Source organism: Bos indicus, chromosome 1 (assembly GCF_029378745.1).
Source record: "Bos indicus isolate NIAB-ARS_2022 breed Sahiwal x Tharparkar chromosome 1, NIAB-ARS_B.indTharparkar_mat_pri_1.0, whole genome shotgun sequence".
NCBI classification, from domain to species: Eukaryota; Metazoa; Chordata; class Mammalia; order Artiodactyla; family Bovidae; genus Bos; species Bos indicus.
The window spans coordinates 128138624-128162004 of NC_091760.1; the positions used below are offsets into that span (position 1 = coordinate 128138624).

At 47.2% G+C, this 23381-nt stretch overlaps 1 protein-coding gene across 7 annotated transcripts in view; it reads right to left on the reverse strand.

The window, feature by feature from the left end:
- Positions 1-23381, reverse strand: part of PXYLP1 (2-phosphoxylose phosphatase 1) — a 113750-nt gene that overhangs the window by 80244 nt on the left and 10125 nt on the right. For 3 of the 7 annotated variants that reach the window (XM_070794011.1, XM_070794016.1, XM_019961687.2), the window contains 2 exons: positions 14330-14522; positions 10289-10359 (listed from right to left, as the gene is read on the reverse strand). The exons of 1 other annotated variant lie outside the window; for it this stretch is intronic. The gene's annotated coding sequence lies outside the window, so the exon portion shown is untranslated. Of the gene's footprint in view, positions 1-5779; positions 5930-6335; positions 6485-10288; positions 10360-14329; positions 14523-23381 lie in introns of those variants that run through there. 3 more of the 7 variants (XM_070794000.1, XM_070794008.1, XM_070794029.1) reach the window with 3 other exon arrangements.

The following is a 23381-nucleotide window of genomic DNA, read 5'->3' on the forward strand; positions in this document are numbered from 1 at the left end:
TTGAGCATGATGTCCTCCATTCTATGGGCAGGAGGCTATGTGTATCTTATCATCCTATATCCATCATCTCAGTGCAGTCGGCTGGTATGAAAAATGTTTTGCAACCCACTCCAATATTCTTGCCTAGGAAATCCCATGGACAGAGGAGCCTGGTGGGCTACAGTCCGTGGGGTCACAAAGAATCAGACATGACTAAGTGACTAAACAGCAAGAGCATTAAGGAATGAATGGTTAAAAAAATAAAGACAAAAAAAAAAAAAACCCACAGCTAACATTTAAGCATGTACTATGCATTCTAAGTCCTTGTCATGTACTGTCTCATCTCAGCTTCACAGTAATACCATGAAGTGGGTATTATTATCATAACCTTGGTTTTACAAAAGAGAAAATAGAGGCATAGAGAAGCTGGGTAACTTGTCCAAGGGTACGAGCCTAATAATGACAGATCCAGGATTTAAAGCCAGTCTGGCTTCAGGGTCTACACTCTGACCCACTGCACTGTGCTGAGTACACACCCACAGGAATGTTAGTATCAGGAAGTCATCAGAGAACCTCTGACACCCACACACCCTGAAAAATCCTTCCAGATGGTTTCTGATGATGCTGAGCATATACTGTTGTTGTTTTTCTCCACTCAAGAGATCTGAATTCTAGGGGAAGCCTTTTAAACACCCTGTGGTCCATGTCCCCATCCCTAAGAAGATCCCAGACCTGCCAGAAGGATTGAACAAGATCATGGACACAGCTCCCTGTTTAAATGGTAAGCTACTACATAAGCAAAACATACGATCATAATGATTAATATATTTCAGTAAAGGGACAGATAAAAATTTCTATACCTATCAATCTGCTGCTGCTGCGTCACTTCAGTCGTGTCCGACTCTGTGTGACCCCATAGACGGTAGCCCACCAGCCCCGTCCCTGGGACTCTCCAGGCAAGAACACTGGAGTGGGTTGCCATTTCCTTCTCCAGTGGATGAAAGTGAAAAGTGAAAGGGAAGTCACTCAGTCGTGTCCGACTCTTAGTGACCCCATGGACTGCAGCCGACCAGGTTCCTCCGTCCATGGGATTTTCCAGGCAAGAGTACTGGAGTGGGGTGCCATTTGTTGTATATACTTCTATGGAAGGTCCTATTTATATCTCTTCACATTTCAGAAACAATGTTTAAAGCTTAATTTACTTCTGTAAGCCTGGGTCCTTCCATTATTACTTCTGAGCTTCCAGACATTTCTACTATATCTTTAATAATTTTACTTTAATCTTTCATCTTAGAAGCATAAAAAGTTAATGAGGCAGTAAATATCTTACTCTAACTTCAGATTCTTCTATATTAGCAGCTGACACAATTAGCAAGCAAGAGCTTCATTTTACTTTATAATTAAAAAGCTCAAAATGATACTACTCTGTCTCTGAAGGCCTGGAGTTTGGTGTTGGATCCAAGAATGAGGTGGATCTAGGGAAGTAAGCTGTGGTTTCTGTCAGTTGGAAAGACACATGTCTCCAAGTAATTGAGGGGTAGGACAAATAGTATTCAAACTATTTGTAAACTGGGTGTAAATGATGATGCTAACCACAGACAGGAGTGCAGAGGAGAGGAGGGGGAGGAAGTATCAGAACCAGGAGCAATGATTTTCATCTTAATCTGTTCTTTAAAGCTATGGTTTCTATGCTATTGATTGTGGCTCTCTCTGGAAGTTGGTTATACACAGAGGCAAAGAGTGGTAAGCAGATGACAAAAGGATGCCTCATAATACAAAAACATGAACGCATAAGTTGGGGGAGTGACTATGCAAACACAGAACTTTCAAGTTCCTAAGTTGCTACCACTAGATATTTGAGTTGCCCAAGCTCTCCTCCACCCTACTACCAGCACAGAGGTGGCTCGATCAATGTGTGCAGTGCAGGAAGATGGGGCTGGGGGAGGCGGTGGTGGGGGGTGGGGAATAGGGACCAGGGTGCAGGGAGGAACCCCAGATACTCCTGGTGGAGCAGTGCCTGCAGCCAGAAGGCAGCCTAGAGGACATGGGTGACGCTGCCTCCTAGCCACAAGAACTACATCACAAGGCTCCTCCAAGTTCTTTCATCATTAACACCTGCTGTGCTCCTGAGATGGCTCCTCTCTTCATTACTGATAGCCCTGCTTCTTTCCCAGAGCCAGTGGCTTCCCTTACAAAGGCCCAAGAAGATTCAGAGCAGCCTCCTGGCTCTAGAGATGGAGGCTACTTACTATGCTGGAGGCTGCGGCTCAGTGAGGCCACCCTGGCCCTCCTGCCTTTTGCACTCAGACGGAGCCTTGCAGGATCTCCAGGTTGAGGGGCCTTGGCAGGTCCTATTCCACCTGTGAGGCTGCTCAGGAGGCTCAGGAAGAATCCCAGGGAGGCTGCTGCCCACCGTCCTACCAGAAGGCAGCTGTTGCCTCTTCTCCCACTGCTAAGCACAGGTATGTGCGAGCGCGCTCAGTTGCTTCAGTCTTGTCTGACTCTTTGAAATTCTGTGGACTGCAGCCCACCAGGCTCCTCTGTCCAAGGGAGTCTCAGGCTAGAATACTGGAAAGGGTTGCCATTTCCTCCTCCAGGAGATCTTCCCTACCCAGGGATCGAACCCATGTATCTAGCGCCACCTGCACTGCAGGCGGATTCTTTACTGCTGAGCCACCAGGGAAGCCCCAGTCACAGGTTCAGACCCTCCCAGCCAGCTCTCTTTTGGCCATGCCCCTCAGCATCCCAGGTGTGAGCTGGCTCCCCTAGGCTGGATCCCAGAACAATGTCGTTGCTCAAGCCACCTTTTCCAAAGGGGCACACCCCTCATTCACAACTTCAGAGGGATTCATGCTTTCCCACCTCCCTGGGGTCCAGCTCTCACCTGGCTTTCATGGCCTCCTAGGAAGCAGAACAGTGGGGCCTGGCACACCTTATTTCAGGTAACTGTGAGGCCGTTTTCCCTATCTCAGCGAATTTGCTCCTAATGATAACTCCTCCCCCAGAATGTGGGCACATGACACCTTATCCACCAACCAAGAACCTCATTCCAGGGCTGAAGTCTACCCCCGGGAGTTTTCAGAACCCTGGCTATTCTGTCATCCCTTTTCCTACTTCCTCCAGATAGCAAGCTTACTTTCTTCCTCTTTCCCTCCCTCCCCTTCTCTCACTTACAGACCTCAGGCATTAATTAAGCCTTTTCTAGAAAACAACTGCAGGAATCCTGGGTATGAGCCAGACCTGGAGGCAGAGACAGTCTGGGTGAGGAAGATAAGCCCACAACAGTTTTGAACCTACAAGCAGTGCAGGTTCTCACTTCAAAGTGACATTCCAAATTCCAATCCTTTCCAGATTCCTTAAAAAGGGGACACAGGCTGCTCCCACCCTTGTTGCCTCTGGCCATTCTCTCCAGGGCTGGCCTTTGATCTACCTGCCAGCAGGTCATGGCCACCCACCACAGTCAGAAACACCTTCCCCAAACACCAGCCTCCTCAACAGATCAGCAAACCAAATTGCCAGAAAAGTGCAAGAAGGGGTGTTCTTAGCTCTCTCCAGGGAAATGAAGCTCTCTCCTTCATCTCCACTGGAGTGAAGACGGTGTGATCTGAAGCAGTCAGTGGGACTCCACAAGTGGCTTCCCCTTCATTATGCACAGGGATGAGGGACCCTGAACGGGGCTGCTGCCACAGCTCAAGGCCCTAGAGGTCAAGCGGTGGAGAACTCACCACTCACCAGGGAGCCTTAGCTCCCCACGGTGGCCATCACCTTATCACTCCAATCGGGGCATGAAGACAGCTTCTTTTGTTCCTAGAAACTCTGGAGTCCCCCCTGAGTTAGAGACCCAGTTGTCAAAGTCGGACCAATAAATTATGCTCTCTGCCCTCACTACACACAGAAATGAATGTCTCCACTCAGATATTTCTTTAAAATTTGATGAAGGATAACATTCTGGAAACAGTGAAGCACAATGGGAAAACATGGGTTACGGATTCTGATAGCCTGGATTCAGGAGGGACACCCACTTATTTACTAAACAAACACTGAGTACCTGTCATTTAGAGAATGGAAGCCTGGGTGCTGGGGGCTTAACGATGGTTCCACCCTCCTGGGCGGTGGGGCATCTGACATTCAATAACTCATCACATAGCAGCCAGGGGAGGGCTGAAGAAACACCCACAGGAATTTGGGGGCATGGCACCCCACTCCAGTACTCTTGCCTGGAAAATCCCATAGACGGAGGAGCTTGGTGGGCTGTAGTCCATGGGGTCGCTGAGGGTCGGACACGACTGAGCGACTTCACTTTGACTTTTCACTTGCATGCATTGGAGAAGGAAATGGCAACCCACTCCAGTGTTCTTGCCTGGAGAAATCCCAGGGATGGGGGAGCCTGGTGGGCTGCCGTCTATGGGGTCGCACAGAGTCGGACACGACTGAAGTGACTTAGCAGCAGCAGCAGAGGGAGCCTACCAGGCCCAGTGTGACCGGGGGCTAATTACTTACTAATTCACTATTCAATGGTAAAAACTATTGAGCTAAATACTCTTCAAACAAATCACTGGGAAGAAAGAGATGCAGATACCTCCTTCCGCAAATGCTCTAAGTGCGGAGCTGCAAAGGCCCGGTGGCCCACCTAAGTCCCTGGTGCCCGAAAGTAGCCTCCCAGGTATCAGTGATGGGGGCTGGCCAGGAGCTAACCTGTAAAATAGACATGCCTCGTACATATCCTTTCTAAAACATAGTCGTTGTTTTGTCCTGTCCTACTCTTTTGCGACCCCATGGACTGTAGCCCCCGAGGTTCCTCTGTCCATCGGATTTCCCAGGCAAGAATACTGGAGTGGGTTGCCATTTCCCTCTCCAGCCAGGAATTGAACTCCTGTCTCCTGCATTGGCAAGCGGGTTCTCTACCACTGAGCCACCAGAGAAGCCCTCTCTAAAATAGACAATTCATTCAATCCAAAACTTAATGAAAGCCAGGAGAATGGATGAGTTGGGTTCATGCACTGGTTTTCTGACTGTCACCCTGCATTTCCACCTCTCTCCAGGAAACTCGAGGTTTTTCAAACCACCTGTTTATTTTAAACCCTCTTCCCAGAGATGTCCGAACAGCGCACCAACACCTCCGAGGAGGAATTGTTGCCGAGCCGGGTCCGCAGTCACCTCACGTTTGTGAGGGTGGCCGAGCACACCGTGTTCCACCCTTGGGTTCATCCGCGGGCCTTCTGCAAATAGCAACAAATGTCCCCAACTTGTGGAGCCTTCTTGAGGCTCCCTTAGTCGCCCACCCCACGCTTCCCCATTCGCACGCGATCTGATCCCACAGCTCTCGTGATTTTACTTTTCGAATGCTTACAAAGCACCCTGTCTTCCCACGAAGGCACTAGCCAGCCGGGCAGGGATGTCCTCCCCACCCCCCCACCGAAACGCCCCGCCGAAGCGGGTAAAATATGGCTCCAACGCCTCTTGCACCGCTAAACCTTCGACCACCCACCCACAGGTAGAATTCGAAAGACCGCTGCAGCCGCCAAGAACGCGGCCAGCTCGAAGCACATCCAATTTCGCATGTATGACAAAGCCGGCTGCTTTAAAAGGCTGCGACCTAGACAAGTTCGCGAGCAAGAGCAACTGCGGGGGGTGGAAACCCCGCAGTCCTGATCTGAGCATCCCGGAACGTTCACCCGCGCGCGGAGCTACCCCTTCGCGGGGCCCCGGGACTCCCGGGGGCGCCGCGCGCAGGTAGCGGCCGGAGCAGCCGGCCCCACCGCCGAGGAAGGCCGCCGAGAACTTGCTGCCGCCTGCTTACCTGGCGCCCCGTGGGCTCGCGGCGGCCGGGGAAGGGGGATCTTGCAGGGGAGCTCCAGTTCCGGCTGCAACCAGGCGGCAAGAGTGCGGGGGCCGGGCCGGCGCGGGCCGGAGGGGCGGGACAGCGCACCCAGGCAGAGGAGGTGCGGAGCTGGAGGTGGAGAAGCGGGAGGTGGCGGGGTTTAAGGGAGGCACCCGCCGCGGGGTGCGGGGCAAGGACTTGGGAAAAGGGCGGCGGGATCCTAGGCCGGGTTAGGGGGCGCTGGGGCTAGGAGAGAGGGCGGCGGATCAGAAGGCGGGGACTGGGATCCGGGCGCGGGAGCTGAGGGGTCGGCTTAGGGAGAAGGAGCGAGTCCGGGGCCGGGGTTTGGGGAAGAGGCGGGGATGGAGGAGGGAGCTTAGTAGCCGGGTTCAGACCGGGTACCCGCAAGCGCGCCCCTGACCTCCCCCGCCCCCGCACCCCTCTCCCACCGGAGTCACTGCCCAGTCGTCCCGGCCTTGGCGCGTTCGGAAGACCCCCTTGGTGTCCGAGCCCGAACCCCAGGACACCCGCCCACCTCGAGCCTCAGTGGGAGGCTCCGCTCAGCCTCAAAGGCAACCGCCTCGACCGCGGCCCGCGCCGCGCTCACCGCCCATGGTCCCGGCCCGGCCCGGCTCCGCCGCAGCGCGCCCGGTTCCGCGCTCGCCGCCTGCTCTGCCCGGCGCAGCGGGAGGCGAGGGCGGCGCGCACCGACTTCGGGCAGCGCGACATCTCGCAGCGCCCCCTACTGACCTCGCTGCGCTCGGGGCCCGGCCCGCCCCGCGCTGGGCGCCCTCCAGCTCCGCCCCGGAGGCGGCGTTGCGGTGCGGCCCGGCACGCTAGAAGGGAGCGGAGGAGAGGACACTGACTGGAGGAGGCCAAACACAGGCCCCAGGGACGGGACAACCATCGGAGATCTCGGCGGGCGAAAGTCGCAGTCACGGGCACGCTGAGTGCGCGGGGACCGCGGCCACCTGAGCGCAGGGCCGGACTCGGGATCAGGAGTGGACGCACGCCTAGGTCGGGTGCGCAGACACGGCCCGGGCCTGGAGCCCTAGTGTGGGGTGCCCGTGGGCCGTGGGCTTGACCCGGCGCTACCCGGGGTCCGGTGCTGAGCTGGTCGCCCGTTTTGGGGACCCACCGTTACTGGGTGACTGCAGCCTTATAGACCCAAATTGTCATGATTCTGGCCACCTTGCCCTCCCGACCACCCCCGCCCCCAGCCTACTCCTTGTTCTCTTCCGGCCCCAACCACATCCGGCCCTGTGTGTCAACTCTAGACCAGCTGCTCCCTCGGGGTGGCCTCTAGGTGCCCTGCGGAGGTCGCCATCCTGGCAGCCTCCATCCCCACCCCTTCTCTGAGCTACCGGGAAGCCATTGAGCACTTGACTGATTTCTGTAACTCTCTGTTAGACACACTTGAGGCTTGCAGTTGGAACTTGATTTGATACTTTATGGGGGCGGGGGGAGCAGGGGTCATTTCTCTCAAATGTTGGGCTCTAGCTGGTGGGGATTACTACTTGATTTCTCTGCGCAAGATAATCTGACCAACTGTGACTGACAGAGAGGCCTTTGGTATCAGTTCCAGAACTACAGTGACCTCTACGTACCTTAGAGCAATAGGTCTTGAGCAAAATGGGCTCCTAAGTATTTACTGTTGACCTTCTGAGCTCACTTTCTGGAGGCGTTTCTCACGTGGCCTCTTCTCTCATTCCTGTACTGCTGCTGCTGCTAAGTCACTTCAGTCGTGTCCGACTCTGTGGGATTCTCCAGGCAGGAACACTGGAGCGGGTTGCCATTTCCTTCTCCAATGTGTGAAAGTGAAAAGTCAAAGTGAAGTCGCTCAGTCGTGTCCGACTCTTAGCAACCCCATGGACTGCAGCCTACCAGGCTCCTCCGTCCATGGGGTTTTCCAGGCAAGAGTACTGGAGTGGGGTGCCATTGCCTTCTCCCCATTCCTGTACTGGTGGCTCCCAAATCCACACTCAACACAAAGATGTTACCCACATTTCTACCGACTCTCTGGCTTTCTGCTCAGAACTTTCCATCTCAGTTCAGCACTCCCAGCACCAAATTCTATCTCTTGCCAGCTCCCAAGTGTATCTGCTCAATGGTCTCACAATGTTCACAGTCTCCTGCTTTGCCTTCCTCAGCTGAAGGCTCAAGGTCCAGGGAGCCTTGGCTTCTAAAGGCTTTCTCTTCCCATTCCTGGGGTGCCAAGCTGTGCTCAGCTCCTCCCTGCCCCGACCTCTGACACAATGCTACCCAGGCATGAACTGCACCTCCCAGGACAAAATTGTTTCACTGTCCCCTTTAGCATCACCCAGATTCTCCCACCTGGCTCTCAGGCCACCCTACCCACCCAACACCTCTCCTCCTTTCCTTCACAATCCCACTGACTATCCTCTCACTAAGTCCAGGCTCTACACCTTCCCTGGTGCTGGCTGCCTCTTCCCTGCACAAGGTAGGGCACTTTCTGCTCTAAATCAGGGGTCCCCAAACCTGAGTAGGAACTGGACAGCGCAGCAGAAGGTGAGAAGCACTGCAAAGCTTCGTCTGTATTTACCAGCCACTACGCATTGCTCACGTTACTACCTGAACTCTGCCTCCTGTCAGATCACCTGCAGCATTAGATTCTCATAGGAAAATTATCACAATGTAATAATAATAGAAATAAAGCACACAATACATGTAATGCACTTTAATCATCCTAACCCTCTCCTCTCCTCACTCTGTGGAAAACTTGTCTTTCACAAAACTGGTCCCTGGAGCCAAAAAGGTTGCTAGGGGGACTTCCCTGGTGGTCCAACAGCTAAAACTCTGACCTCCCAATGCAGGGGGCCCAGGTTTTATTCCCTGATCAGGGAACTAGATCCCACATGCCACAACCAAAGATCAAAGATCCTGGATCCAGCAACTAAGACCTGGGACAGCCAAATAAATTAATTTTTAAAAAGGCTGCTGAAGACCACTGCTCTAAATGACAGGCAACCCAATTCGCATGTACTTAAACAAGAAGGAATTGATTGACTTACGTAAATTAAAAGCTCAGGGCACATCTGCTTCATGCCTGGGTTTAGGCCCGGAAACTAAAGCTTTCAGGAACGCTCTATCTCCCAGCTTTGCTTTCTTCCATGTGAGCTGCACTCTCAGGCTCTCTGCAAGACCCCAGCAGATCCAGGCTCACAACCTCACAGCCACGAGGCCAGCAGAAAATCTGCTTCTCCTTGCCCACCATTCCCGCAAGCCTTGGGCCTGACTCTGGTTGGGTCACATGTCCACCCTGTCCTGCCAGCCACTGTGACCCCATGGTGGTTCTGTCTCTCCCTGCTACCTGCTCAGCCCCAACAAGTACCTGCTCCTGCATCCCTTCTCTGTCACAACAGGACTGAAGGGGACCCAGGGGTGCCACTGCTAACCATTTCCCCACAAAACATACCTCACTATGGCTCACCTGGCTGCAAGCCTCCTGCGTTGGCCCAGGGCATTTTCCAAACAGAAAAGCGTTCCAAACAGGGGCAGAGTTCCAAAAAGGAAGTGGGAAACAAGACCCTCTGCTTACAGCTTCCTGTCTTTTTACCATACCCCCTTCTAGGTCAAGACTTGGTACAGAGGTGGCCTCAGGCCTCTCCGGGAACCAGGCATCATATTCTCCTTAGATTCTCCCTCTCAGTCTCTTTCCTCGCTTCCCCGATTCTCTGATGGCTTCAATCCCCCTTTTTTCTTGGAGGGGGTGTCCCCTCCTTTCTCCCTGTGGACTTTGGGTTCTGAGTAGTACCCACCCGTCCTGGCCCCTGGCGTAGTAACACTCCTTGGTTGGAACTTAAAGGAGGAAGGGGCTACAAGGAGGAGAAAAAAAGAATTCCTACTGGGAAAATATATGTGAGGAAGCATCTCAAAACTATTACTGCCATTCAGCCTCTTTCCTCTGTGGTTGGTGAGGAGGTAAGATGTGGCCTGAAGCAGCTGGTGGCCTCCTGATAAGCACCTGAGGTGGCTGTGCCAAAGCTGACCACCCAGAGGAAAACAGTCGAGAGGCAGCTTCCTGTCATGCCTAAAACCAGGACCTGAATTTTTCAAGTACATGTCCAGTCTCCTGCATGTCCAGTGAATCTCTGCTTTTCCCCCAAGCAAACTAGAATTGGTTTTTCCATAACATGCAACCGAAAGAGTTCTGAGTAGCACAAGCCCACAGCACAGTGCCCGGCACATTGATCCCTGAAAAAGAGTAATCTTTCATCATCATTATTCATGTGATAGGGGGCAAGCCATGCCCATCAATGACTGTAAAACAGAGGAGAAAGGAAAAAGCCCAAGTGACCATTTGTTCATAACCTTGGTTTCCCCTTCTATTCCCAGATTTTGTCCTTCCCACATACACATTTTGGCCCCCAGGGAAACTCAAAATTCATTGAAAGTTGAACCCTCCCATCTTATAAAAATAGTCCCAGACTCAGCCAAGTCATGAATATTCTGCCAGGCAGTACTTACTGTCTTTCTGTGCAAGCAGCCCCTGCCTGGAGCAGCTGGGAGCAGGTGCCCATCTTCAATTCAGTTTCAATCTGCTGAGCATAAAAAAGCTGAGCAAATATTTGTACAACCTCTTTTGTCCTGCTCTGTAAACTTAGAGAAACAGTGGGCTACTGCCCCTAGCCTGAAAGGATTGACTAGGGGAAAACAAGAAGTCTAGGACAGGGTATGAGGTAACAATGATACCAGGGAGGCCCCTAGGCACCTGGGTGAGGTGGTTGATTGTCATCAGGTTCTAAGTTCCAAAGGTCTGTGCGGCCCACAGCCTGCCTTACGACAGAATTACACATCCATGCAAAATATTTTTTTTGTACACACCACAATATCTAGATTACTGATATTATTTTTAAGTTCCATTTACCATGGGTTTCCCTGATTATAAAAGTACCCACTCATTGTAAAAACTTGGGAAAAGACAAAGGACACAAAAAGATGAAAATTTAAATAACCCATGATAAGTGTATGTCAAATAATACAGTAAACATCCAACCAAGATTTAAAGTGGGAAGACTAACCCATACATGCTTCCATTCCACAGCTGGCCACCTCAGAGCCCCAGGGAGATAAATATCTTGCAAAGGTTAAAAGTCATTTCTTAGGTTCTTTCAAATCTCCTGCATTCTCCCTAACACAAGTATAATTTTCAAAACTGTCATCAGGGCCTCCCTGCTCCAGGGTGGTCCATGCTCCATCATTTATGTATATGCATGATTCATTGTACTTGATACCAGCTGCAACCTCATCTCCCCCACGCCAACAGGCTTATTATACAAGTCCCTGCCCCTCCGAAGAGCAATCAGGGAGGGCAAACTCATTTTACCATCTAGCTGGGTGAAATCTAATTAGAAAGGCAAATCTGGAAGAACAGAACACAAAATAACCACATTTAATAAAAAATAAGAGATGGCTTCAAACCTGACCTTGAGCCAAAAAAATAATCACAAAGAACTGAAGTAATTTACTGAATCATAAGTCTAAATATTCATTTTGTCCTCTAAAAGCTGAACCCAACCAAAAGATGTTTCTAGGCAAAAAAGAAACAAATAAGCACTGGATGAACTCACACAAATCTTATTTGGAAATCATAAAAGGACAACAAGGATTTCAGCTATTTTATCTACAACAGTGCCAGGAAGATAGTATTAAAGTTGAATGAATGGATGAATGGACCTGGAGCCCATCCCCCTCGTTTTACAATTAGAAGTCAAGCAGAAAGGAGACAGGAGGAGAGTGGGGATCTGGTGGAGTTTTCTGCAATCTTGTGACCCCTTGGAAGAAAAAAATGAGAGATTAGTGCCCATGAGAGATGTAGGGCCCAGCTAACACTCCAGACTTCAGTCAGGACTGAAAATAGAAAAGATGGAAGCTAGGAAATAGCCTTGGAATTCTGAAAGATACCATTGCCAATGTAGAATTCTATGCTCAGAGAAACGAGGGACAGAAGGGTAATCAATTTGCCCCAAATTAATCACAGTAATGGAAAAGAATGTACATTCTGCTATTATTGGGTGGAGTCTCATATAGATGCAAATTAAGTCAATAGTGTTTTTCAACTCTTCCAGATCCTTACTAATTTTTTTTCTCCTTTTCTATCAATTATTGAATGAGTGGTTGACATCTACTGTAATTACTATAATTTATTTCTTCTTTCAGACCTATTATTAATTTTTGCTTCATGTGTTTTTAAGTTTTTATTAGGTACAGAAATGATTTGGATTTTATGTATACCTGATAAATTGCCCCTTTATTTCTTTATCCCTTTTTAATATCTTTGATATGAAATCTACTTCATCTGATGTTAACATAGCCACTCCAGTTTTCTTTAGGATAGTGTGGTACAATCTTTTCCATCCCTTCTCCTTTAATCTATTTGTCTTTATATTTAAAGTGTTTTTTGGTGAGTATAAAAAAGTTGTATGTTGCTTTTTTATTCAACCTGACAATCTCTGCTTTTTATTTGAGGTGTTTCAACTATTTTTATTTCATGAGATTAATAATTTGGTTGGGTTTAATAGTATCATTTTACTATTTTCTATTTGTCCCATTCTACACAATTGCACTCATCTCACATGCTAGTAAAGTAATGCTCAAAATTCTCCAAGCCAGGCTTCAGCAATACGTGAGCCGTGAACTTCCAGATGTTCAAGTTGGTTTTAGAAAAGGCAGAGGAACCAGAGATCAAATTGCCAACATCCACTGGATCATGGAAAAAGCAAGAGAGTTCCAGAAAAACATCTATTTCTGCTTTATTGACTATGCCAAAGCCTTTGACTGTGTGAATCACAATAAACCGTGGAAAATTCTGAAAGAGATGGGAATACCAGACCACCTGACCTGCCTCTTGAGAAACCTATGTGCAGGTAAGGAAGCAACAGTTAGAACTGGACACGGAACAACAGACTGGTTCCAAATAGGAAAAGGAGTACATCAAGGCCATATATTGTCACCCTGCTTATTTAACTTATATGCAGAATACATCATGAGAAACGCTGGGCTGGAAGAAGCACAAACTGGAATCAAGATTGCCAGGAGAAATATCAATAACCTCAGATATGCAGATGACACCACCCTTATGGGCAGAAAATGAAGAGGAACTAAAAAGCCTCTTGATGAAAGTGAAAGTGCAGAGTGAAAAAGTTGACTTAAAGCTCAACATTCAGAAAATGAAGATCATGGCATATGGTCCCATCACTTCATGGGAAATAGATGGGGAAACAGTGGAAATAGTGTCAGACTTTATTTTTCTGGGCTCCAAAATCACTGCAGATGGTGACTGCAGCCATGAAATTAAAAGACGCTTACTCCTTGGAAGGAAAGTTATGACCAACCTAGATAGCATATTCAAAAGCAGAGACATTACTTTGCCAACAAAGGTCCGTCTAGTCAAGGCTATGGTTTTTCCAGTGGTCATGTATGGATGTGAGAGTTGGACTGTGAAGAAAGCTGAGTGCCAAAGAATTGATGCGTTTGAACTGTGGTGTTGGAGAAGACTCTTGAGAGTCCCTTGGACTGCAAGGAGATCCACCCAGTCCATTCTGAAGGAGATCAGCCCTGGGATTCTTTGGAAGGAATGATGCTAAAGCTGAAACTCCAGTACTTTGGCCACCTCATGCAAAGAGTTGACTCACTGGAAAAGACTGATGCTGGGAGGGATTGGGGGCAGGAAGAGAAGGGGACGACAGAGGATGAGATGGCTGGATGGCATCACTGACTCAATGGGTGTGAGTCTGAGTGAACTCCAGGAGTTGGTGATGGACAGGGAGGCCTGGCATGCTGCGATTCATGGGGTCACAGAGAGTCAGACAAGACTGAACGACTGAACTGAACACAATTTTTATTTCTTTTTTGTTAATTGAGTATTTTTTTATGATTTCTTTTTAACTCCTTTGCTTATTTTTTATGTCTCTTCTTTTTTTTATTGCCAGTGGTTGTGTTAGGGTTATAGTATACATTTTTTAGGTTATCACAGTCATGCTGTGATATTATTTTACTACTTGATTAATAGTATAATAAACATATTAAACTATACTTTGATTAGCTCTCCTACCCACTGAAATGTTGTTTTCATACACCTTATGTCTACATTTTAAAAACTCATTTATTTTTAAAGCTTTATTTATTTATTTGTCTGTGCTGAGTCTTAGTTTCAGCATACGGGATCTCTTGATTGTGACATATGAGCTCCTAGTTGTGGCATGTAGGGTCTAGTACTCTGACCACAGATCAAACCTGGGTCCCCTGGATTGGGAGCACATAGAATCTTAGCCACTGGCCCACCAGAGAAGTCCTGTATCTACAAATGTTACAGACTCCATGATACATTGTTATCACTTTTGCTTTAAACCATCAATTTCTCTTTTAAGGTGATTTTTAAAATAAGAAAGAGTCATTTTATTGTTACATATTTACCATTTCTGATGCTCCCCATTTCCTTGTGTGGCCTCATATTTCCATCTAGTGTCATTTCCTTTTGCCTAAAGGAGTCACTTTAACATTTCTTACCCTGTATGTCTTGTGGTGATAAACTCTTCCAGCTTTTGTATGTCTGAAGAATATCTTGAGGTCACCTTTGTTTCTGAAAGATATTTTCACTGGGTAGAGAATCCTAGGTTGACAGCCTGTATCTTTCAGTCCTTTAAAGTTGTTGCATCACTTATTTCTGACTTCTCAGGTGGCTCAGTGGGAAAGAATCCACCTGCCAATATAGGAGACACATGAGACACGGGTTCAATCCCTGGGTTGGAAAGATGCCCTGCAGGAGGAAATGCCAACCCACTCCAACATTCTTGCCTGGAAAATCCCATGGACAGAGAAGCCTGGTGGGCAATAATAGTCCATGGAGCTACAAAATAGTCAGACATGACTGAGTGATTGAGCACGCATGCACAAACACTGATTTCCATTGTTTTGCTGTTATTTTTTCTCTTTCTTCCTCTTTACATAATGTGTCTTTTCTCCGCTGCTTGCTTTTATAATTTTCTATTTTCAATGGTTTTAAGTAATTAGATGATGATTTGCTTTGATGTCATTTTCCTGTTGTTTCTTCTGCTTGAGGCTTAATGAGAAACCTGTTCACTTCCCCTTGAGGGACGGGGCTCAAAAGAATCCTTCCACCCAAGAAACTAAAGCACTTATATCTAGCTGCTCCCTCAATGCCCAGAGCACCCAGTATATTCTCACACATCTTACAAAGAGAGAAATATCCCTCACCCCTCTCTCCTCTGCGCCGTTCTCTCTATCCATCATACCCGGCTCCAACACCCTATCCTACTCCCTTGGATCCTCTGTGGGTTACAAAATGGTCCAAAGTAGAGAGGTTGAGTTGAGCCATAGTCTGGGGTGGGGTGGAAAACAGGCCTGGGACAACTGGGGTTCTCCCTGCTGTCTTGGAGAACCAAAGATAGGATGGACCAAAGTCCCTTTGAAAGAGTGACAGGCTAGCATAAGGGTAGTGTGAGGAGTGGGTAGAGAATGGAGAGCTTGCAAAAAGCCTCTACTTCCCAATGAGTGCCTAGGACATGCCTGCACTTTGCTGGTGTTACTGGGAAGAATAAAATCTGATTACATATTGAGGTTTTTCGTTTGTTGGTTGGTTTTGTTCACTAAAAGAATACTGTCTATATATAATGGGCTTCCCAGGTGGTGCTAGTGGTAAAGAACCTGCCTGCCAATGCAGGAGATTTAAGAACTGTGGGTTCGATCCCTGGATTGGGAAGATCCCCTGGAATAGAGCATGGCAACCCACTCTAGTATTCTTGCCTGAAAAATCCCATGCGCAGAGGAGCCTGGAAGGCTATAGTCCATGGGGTTGCGAAGAGTTGGACCTGACTTAAGAAACTTAAAACGCTATATATAACAGTCTGCTGTGGGGAACTCTGTCCCTCTGCTTGAGGGTTAAACCAAAGTGCTTTTATTCAGGGTAATACCCTGACCCTATCCACTTGTGAATGGCTGCAAGAAAAAGGTAATTAACACATCCTTGTCCTGAGAATGGCCATTCCAGGAAATATTTGCAAGATTAATTGGCTTTTTACTTTACTCCCTCACCTCTTCCCCATCTGTGTTCTATAAAACTGGCCAGACCCCCAATAAGATGGTTATTTTGAGACACTAGTCTGCCATCTTCTTGGTCTGCTGGCTTTCTGAATAAAGTTGTTATTCCTTATCTCAACACCTTGTCACCCAACATTTTGGCCTGTCATGTGGCTTCCCTGGTGGCTCAGAGAGTAAAGAATCTGCCTGCAATGCAGGAGACCTGTTTGATCCCTGGGTCAGGAAGATCTGCTGGAGAAGGGAATGACAACTCACTCCAGTATTCTTGCCTGGAGAATTCCATGGACTGAGGAATCCGGCAGACTATAGTCCATGGGGTTGCAAAGAATAGGAAGACTGAGTGACTAAAACACACACACGTGGCAAGCAGAGCAGGCTTGAACTCGGTAACACTGGGGCCTCAAAGACAGTAGTGAATTGTCACTGCCTGAACAGCTTCCTACGCCTGTCTGGGGAGACTTCTGGCCAAACAAGCAGCAGACAGCAATGTGATCCCTGTGGGTTCAGCAGGAAAAAACATAATCCTATTTAATGTAAGGGATAAAAGCAATAGCTAGAGAGATTAAGGGAGAAGGCAACAGCAACCCACTCCAGTACTCTTGTCTGGCAAATCCCATGGACAGAGGAGCCTGGTAGGCTGCAATCCATGGGGTCACTAGGAGTTGGACACAGCTGAGCAACTTCACTTTCACTTTTCACTTTCATGCATTGGAGAAGGAAATGGCAACCCACTCCAGTGTTCTTGCCTGGAGAATCCCAGGGATGGGGGAGCCTGGTGGGCTGCCGTCTCTGGGGTTGCACAGAGTCGGACACAACTGAAGTGACTTAGCAGCAGCAGCAGCAGACAGATTAAGTGACATGCTTAGATGACCCAGCAATTTAGTGGTTGAGTTTGTATAAAATCAAGGCCCAGAGCAGGTTTCTGCGACCATGTCTCATGCTGTGCATCAGGGCAGCCCTCCCTTCCAGATCAAGATGCCTGCCCCCTTCTTGCAGGGCAGAAGTGTTCAGCATGCACATCATGACATCATGATTCTTCAGCAAGGTCATTTGTGCAGATCCCAAGTGCCTGAGCAGGGTCTGTACCACCCAGAGGTAGACCCCACTCAGCTCCTGCTGCTTCATGTGGCTGTGGCTCGTCACTGCAGTGGGCCTGTGAGCTTCTCAGATAGTGATGGCTCTGAATTCCCAAGAGTGCCTTGCACATGCCTGGCAATCAATAAATGTCTGCTGATCAAGTCCCTGTTAATGAATGGTGATGACTTCATCAGTAAATATTGATGGGTTTGAGACTCCTGCTCACTTTGGATAAGTTGGAGCTTTTGCCAAAGGAGGCAAAAAAGAATTCCCAATAAGCTGGATGTGTTCCAGTTCCTTACATGGACAAATCTGTAATTGATTCAGGGGAGTACGTGTGTGTGTGGGAGGGGGGGATCTCTCTGTTGTCATAGTGACTCTGAAAAAAAAATTTCTTTAACTGCATCCCAGACATGAAGACTCTGAAGTAATGGCCCTTTTAAAATTGAATCATATTAATAAGATCTATCCAACTGAACCACGCTTCTTTTTTTCTTTCTTTTTCATTAGATGCATTATTAACTTGGCTAGCTGCAAGACCTCATAAATGCAAAGTGCCCATTCAAGAAGAACACCACTTCCAGCATGGAATAAATAAGACACAAGTCATTAATTCCAGAGATCCTGGCAGATAAAGAATAAGTTCTGTGAATGGTGATTTTGGGGTTGTAGGGTTCTTGAGTGTGTGTGGGTCACTTCTCTTGAGTGAGTCCTCAAAACCTGGGACAGTCCACACACGCTAGCAGACGAGGCTAATCACAAAGCATTAGAAGGAAGCTGAGGGGGAAAAAAACAAACAACAACTCAATTTCACGAAGTTCTATATCGTACAAGAGAGGAATTGCAAAAAGCTTAAATGTTACAGCTCTCCTGCCCAGTACCACCTTTTAGCATTGGATTTAATAATATTTGGTATTTACTAAGCAAGTAATGTGAGAGTTGGATCATAAGGAAGGCTGAGTGCCAAAGAATTGATACTCTTGAACTGTGGTGTTGGAGAAGACTCTTGCGAGTCCCTTGGATAGCAAGGAGATCAAATCAGTCAATTCTAAAGGTAATCAGTCCTGAATATTCATTGGAAGGACTGATGTTGAAGCTGAAACGCTTCAACAAATGAATAAATGAACAAATGACTACTTTGGCCACCTGATGCAAACAACTGACTCACTGGAAAAGATCCTGATGCTGGGAAAGATTGAAGATAGGAAGAGAAGGGGATGACAGAGGATGAGATGGTTGTATAGCATCACTAATTCAATGGACATGAGTTTGAGCAAGATCCGGGAGTTGGCGATGGACAGGAAGCCTGGCGTGCTGCGGTTCATGGGATCGCAAAGAGTCGGACACGACTGAGCGACTGCACTGAACTGAAGCAAGTAATATGGCAGATAGACTCTAAAATATCCCCTAGTGATCCCCACCTCCTGATATTCACACCTTTGTACGAATAAGGGTATGACCTGTGACTTGCTTCTAACCAGTAGAAAATGGCAAAGGAGGTGACACTTCCGTGATTATGTTACATAAAAACATAACTTCTGTCTTGTTAACTGAAGATTTTGATGAAGCAAGATGCCATGTAGTGAACTACACTAGGGAGAGACCCTCTGACAACTGAGGGCACACTTCACTAATAGCCAGAAAGGAAGTGAGGGCCTCATTCCAACAATCCACAAGGAACTGAATCCTACCAACAACATGTGAGCTTGGAAGTAGCTTCTTCCCCAATCATATCTTCAGATGAAACTCCACCCCTGGCCAACTCCTCAACTGCAGCCTCATGAGAAATCCAGGCGAGGAAGACTCAGCTAAGCCACACCTGGATTCTTGACCCACACAAACACTGAGATAATAAATGTGTGTTGTTTTAAGTCACTAGCTTTATGATGAGTTGTTGCACAGCAATGGAAAACTATTACAAGCACCTCTGCATGTTCTTAGTGCCATGGACACAAGACAGTTTGCTGCCTTCATGGACATTCCTTTCTGGTGGAGGAGACAGAAATAAGAATAGTAATAAATTAATGCCATGAAGAAAAAGAAATTAAGGCAAGAGAATAGAGGAGGAGGTGGATGGTATTTTAGATAGGGCTGAAGAGTAAGGTTGTCTGTGAGGATGGACCTTTGAGCAGAGAATTGAAGAAGTGGGCATATTAGAAGGAGGAGCATTCCAGGCAGAGGGAATCGCAAGTCCAGAGGTCCTGGGGTGGGATCAAGTTTGGCAGGTTGTATCCCAGGGACAGGGGAGCCTGGGGGGTTGCCGTCTCTGGGGTCACACAAAGTCGGACATGACTGAAGTGAGTTAGCAGCAGCAGCAGCAGCCCAGTTAGCCCAGGAAGTAATTGTAAGAGCTGAGCTCAGAGAGTTAGTGGGGTCAGATCACAGATGGCCCTGCAGGCTGTGGGGAGGGCTTTTTCACATTGGCCATGTGAGAAGACAGGCCCGAGCCCTTTGAGCAGGTGAGTGACATCATCTGATCTGAGAGTAAAAGTCAGTCTGGAAGGATGATCCTCTTCTAATACCCATAACATAAACTGCACAGAAGCTACATAGGGCCTGGAAAGTGACTAAGAGTCTCTCATCTATTTTTCTTCAGGGATTCTCCCAGAAGCCCTGTGGAATAGGTGTGGCAGGTACAGGAATTCTTCCCCAATTGCATCCCTCTAGTTCAAAAGGCTGATCCATGTGGCTGGACTCCTGAGTCCCCTCTCCACACTCAGGACCCCCATTAGAATGGAACCAGGAAAATGGTGTGTCACTCCAGACATGACTTGGGGACCCTGATCATAATGTCATAAAGATGTGAATATTTGCATGGGGAATGAAGCGGATGAAAAGCAGTGCTTTTCATGCACAATAATTTCAGTAAGGCAAGCAGATGTACAAGAATCTTTTTGAAATGTCAGAGAACTAGATTCTGAAAGTATTTCTTGTGAATTAATTATATATTAGGTTATTGCTAACCTAAAATGTTTCAAATGCCATTAAGATGTTGGGTGTTTTTTTTTTTTTTTTTAGTGGTACTCTATTGTTCTTTTAGAGATTGTATATTAATAAATGTATTAGAAGTTTTTATACTCACATTTATTATTAATCCCTCAACCTTATTTTTTGTAAGGTTTGAGTTCCACACATGCAATGTTTTTGTTGAGTAAACATAAACCTCAGGTTTGAAAACAAAATCTGTATCATCCTTGAAGTTGAACATATTAAGTAAAGGGACTCTATGTTTTCTTGGTGGGTCCTGCTTGTTTGGACCATGGGAGAGGAGTAAGGCAGGAAACCTAACCATATTGGAAAACAGATGACTAAAACCTCCCCCTGCCCTCCATCTATCCCCTCATCTGTCCCTTAATCCACCCAATCCATCCATCCACTCAAACATCCATCCACTTATCCACCCATCCATTCATCTGTTCATCCATCCATCCAACAAGTATTTAAGGAGCACCGAACAGAGTCAGATGTTGTAATGGAAATATGGAGATTAGGCAGACAAGGCTTGTGTCTTCACATAGTAAATCTTTGTTCTTCACACAAAGCTGGGTACTTTCCCCCAAGCAGCAAGTCCTCACTGCTCTGAAGCTGTCATTTATGTGATCACACATCTCAGCCTTGCTGGGGCATGTCCAAGTAAACTTTGCTCTCCAGTCTTGGGGACCAGAATTCAAGAGATTTCCTCAAATCACTCTGTGAGATGGTTGTAGTCAGAGTGGACCATCAGAGGTCTCAGAGTGGTCATCAGATCCAAAGTCCTTCTGATGCCTAATTCACAGAGAAGCTCTTCTAGGTGCCAATACTAATAACACACAAAGCCTTCTGAGCAAATATTCAAGTGCATTGAATAATTATAACATATTGACAAGACTGATGAGTATGTTCTTATTTTTTTAAGTGTATGGTTCTTTCTAAGTTCTGTTCCTCTACCGGTTCTGCCCTAAAATTCTGATGTGTTCCCCAAGGTTAACTTCCAGCTGTTCCCCTTTATGTACCCTGAGTGATCTCAGCCGCTTCTTTTACCAAATCTGAATCCTGGTCCAACTAGGTTTCCTAAGCCCTTGACTTGTGTGTCTATTTTCCTGCTGGACTCCTGTGTCCCAAAAGGGACAGAAATTCAGTGTGTCCTAAACTAAGCTTATGGCAGGTACAAAATCAAGTCCCCAAACCCTAAGATCTGATGAATGAAATCCACAGAGGATGTCGTGTGGGCACTCCAGAGTAGCACAGAGAGACTACAGCTAATTCAGGGAAGGAAGTCAGTCCTGAATATTCATTGGAAGGACTGATGTTGAAGCTGAAACTCCAATACTTTGGCCACTGATGCGAAGAGCTGACTCATTTGAAAAGACCCTGACACTGGGAAAGATTAAGGGCAGGAGGAGAAGGGGACGACAGAGGATGAGATGATTGGATGGCATCACCGATTCAATGGACATGGGTTTGGGTGGACTCCGGGAATTGGTGATGGACAGGGAGGCCTGGCGTGCTGCAATTCATGGGGTCGCAAAGAGTCGGACACGACTGAGCGACTGAACTGAACTGAACCCAGCTCAAGAAGCAGCAGCAGAGGGAGACTAAGTGGCAGAGAAAACCAAGGCCTCAGGCAGAAAACTATGCTATTATCCAAGGAAGGGAGACCTGGAGAGAGGGTCCTGGACAGACCTGCCATAGAGAGGAAACTTAGCCATGGGGTGGAAGGTTATTTTAGATTTCTCTGGTTAAGGGCTCATGCTTCCTAAGCAGCTGAATGATTAAAATGTTACCTTCTAAGCCCACTGACTCCTTCAGAACCTTCCTGACTCAGAAGCCCACTCTGTGAATATACCCCCTTCCAGGGGAAGAGGGGTACATCAGGCTCCTGTGAGTATGGTTATGTGAGCCAATGTTGAAAGGCATCATCCTGAGTGGCCCTAGAATCCCAGACCAGCCGGAATCTGGATTCCTCAGGTTCTGGTGGCTCAAGGAGGTATGGTCTATTTTGTACTGTATTAATGACGTTCAGCTGATCCACATTTGTACCAGGTGAGCACGACCACCTTCCTGCTGTGATCTCCAGAAACACTGGTTCTGCCATTTCCCTTATTTATTCAATACCACCTGAGTGTTCTGTAGGAGCCATCCCTCCAGCAACTAAGGTTTCCATGCTGTTTAACTGCAGTTTTGCACATAAGTATAAATTGAGAATCCCATGGATGGAGAGGCCTGGTGGGCTACAGCCTATGGGGCTCACAAAGAGTCGAACACGACTGAGTGACTAACACTTTCACTTTCTTTAATAAACTGATTCAATTTGGGGAATATTTGCTAAAGATAAACACTCCACGATCCAGAAATTCCATTTCTGGGTCTATAATAAAGAGAAATGAATGCATACATCCCACAAAAGAATGTTCATCCTAACCTTTTCCATTATAGCCAAAAACCCAAGTGTCCATCAACAGAACAATGGATAAAACACTGTGGATATCCATACAATAAAATATTACACAGCAGGAAAGAAGAATAAAGTAGTGATACATGCAGCAATACAGACGAATCTTATGGACATACAATGAATGAAAAGAGACACAAAAGCTCATACTGTATCATTCCATCCACATGAAGTCCAAGAAGAGGCAAAATAACAAGTCATAGAAGTCAGACTCTATGACCACCAGCTGGTCAAGGAGGTGATCTCCAGATGGGGAATACTGACTATGAAGGGGTGCAAAGGAACCTTCTCGGAGCTGGACATGTATTGAGTTAGCTAAAAAGTTCCTTCAGGGTTTTCAAAACCTCCTTCCAGAAAACCCAACAGAACTTTTAGGTCAACTCAATACTTTGTCATGATCTGGGTGGTGGCTACGTGAATATATTCATATGTGAAAATTCATTGGTTGTACATTGAAAAACAATGCACTTTTGACAATTTATTTTGTCACACTTTTTCAGGCTTGCCAGGTGACTCAGCTGATACAGAACCTGCCTGCCAATTCAGGAGATGTAGAGAGGTAGGCTTGATCCCTGGGTGGGGGAGATCCCCTGGATTAGGGCATGGCAACCCACTCCAGTATTCCTGCATGGAGGATTCCAGGGACAGAGAAGCCTGGTGGCCTATAGTCCGTAGGGTTGCAAAGAGTCAGACACAACTGAAGTGACTTAGCACCCAGGCACACTTTTTCAATGTTGGAAAAGAAAGCAAAAATAGGAAAAATTTAAAACTTCAGTTGGTCTTGAGCAGAGTATTCCTGGAATCCAAGGAGATCAATTGTATTTAATCTCTCACACAGACTCTGATCAAGCTACATTTTTCTTCAGAGGTAGAGAGTAAATATTTGAGATTTTCTGGACTATACCAGCTCTGTTCACAATTATGCACGTCTGCCCTTGAAGCAGGAAAACAGTCACAGACAGTAAGTAAATGAGCAGGTGTGTTTTTGCACCA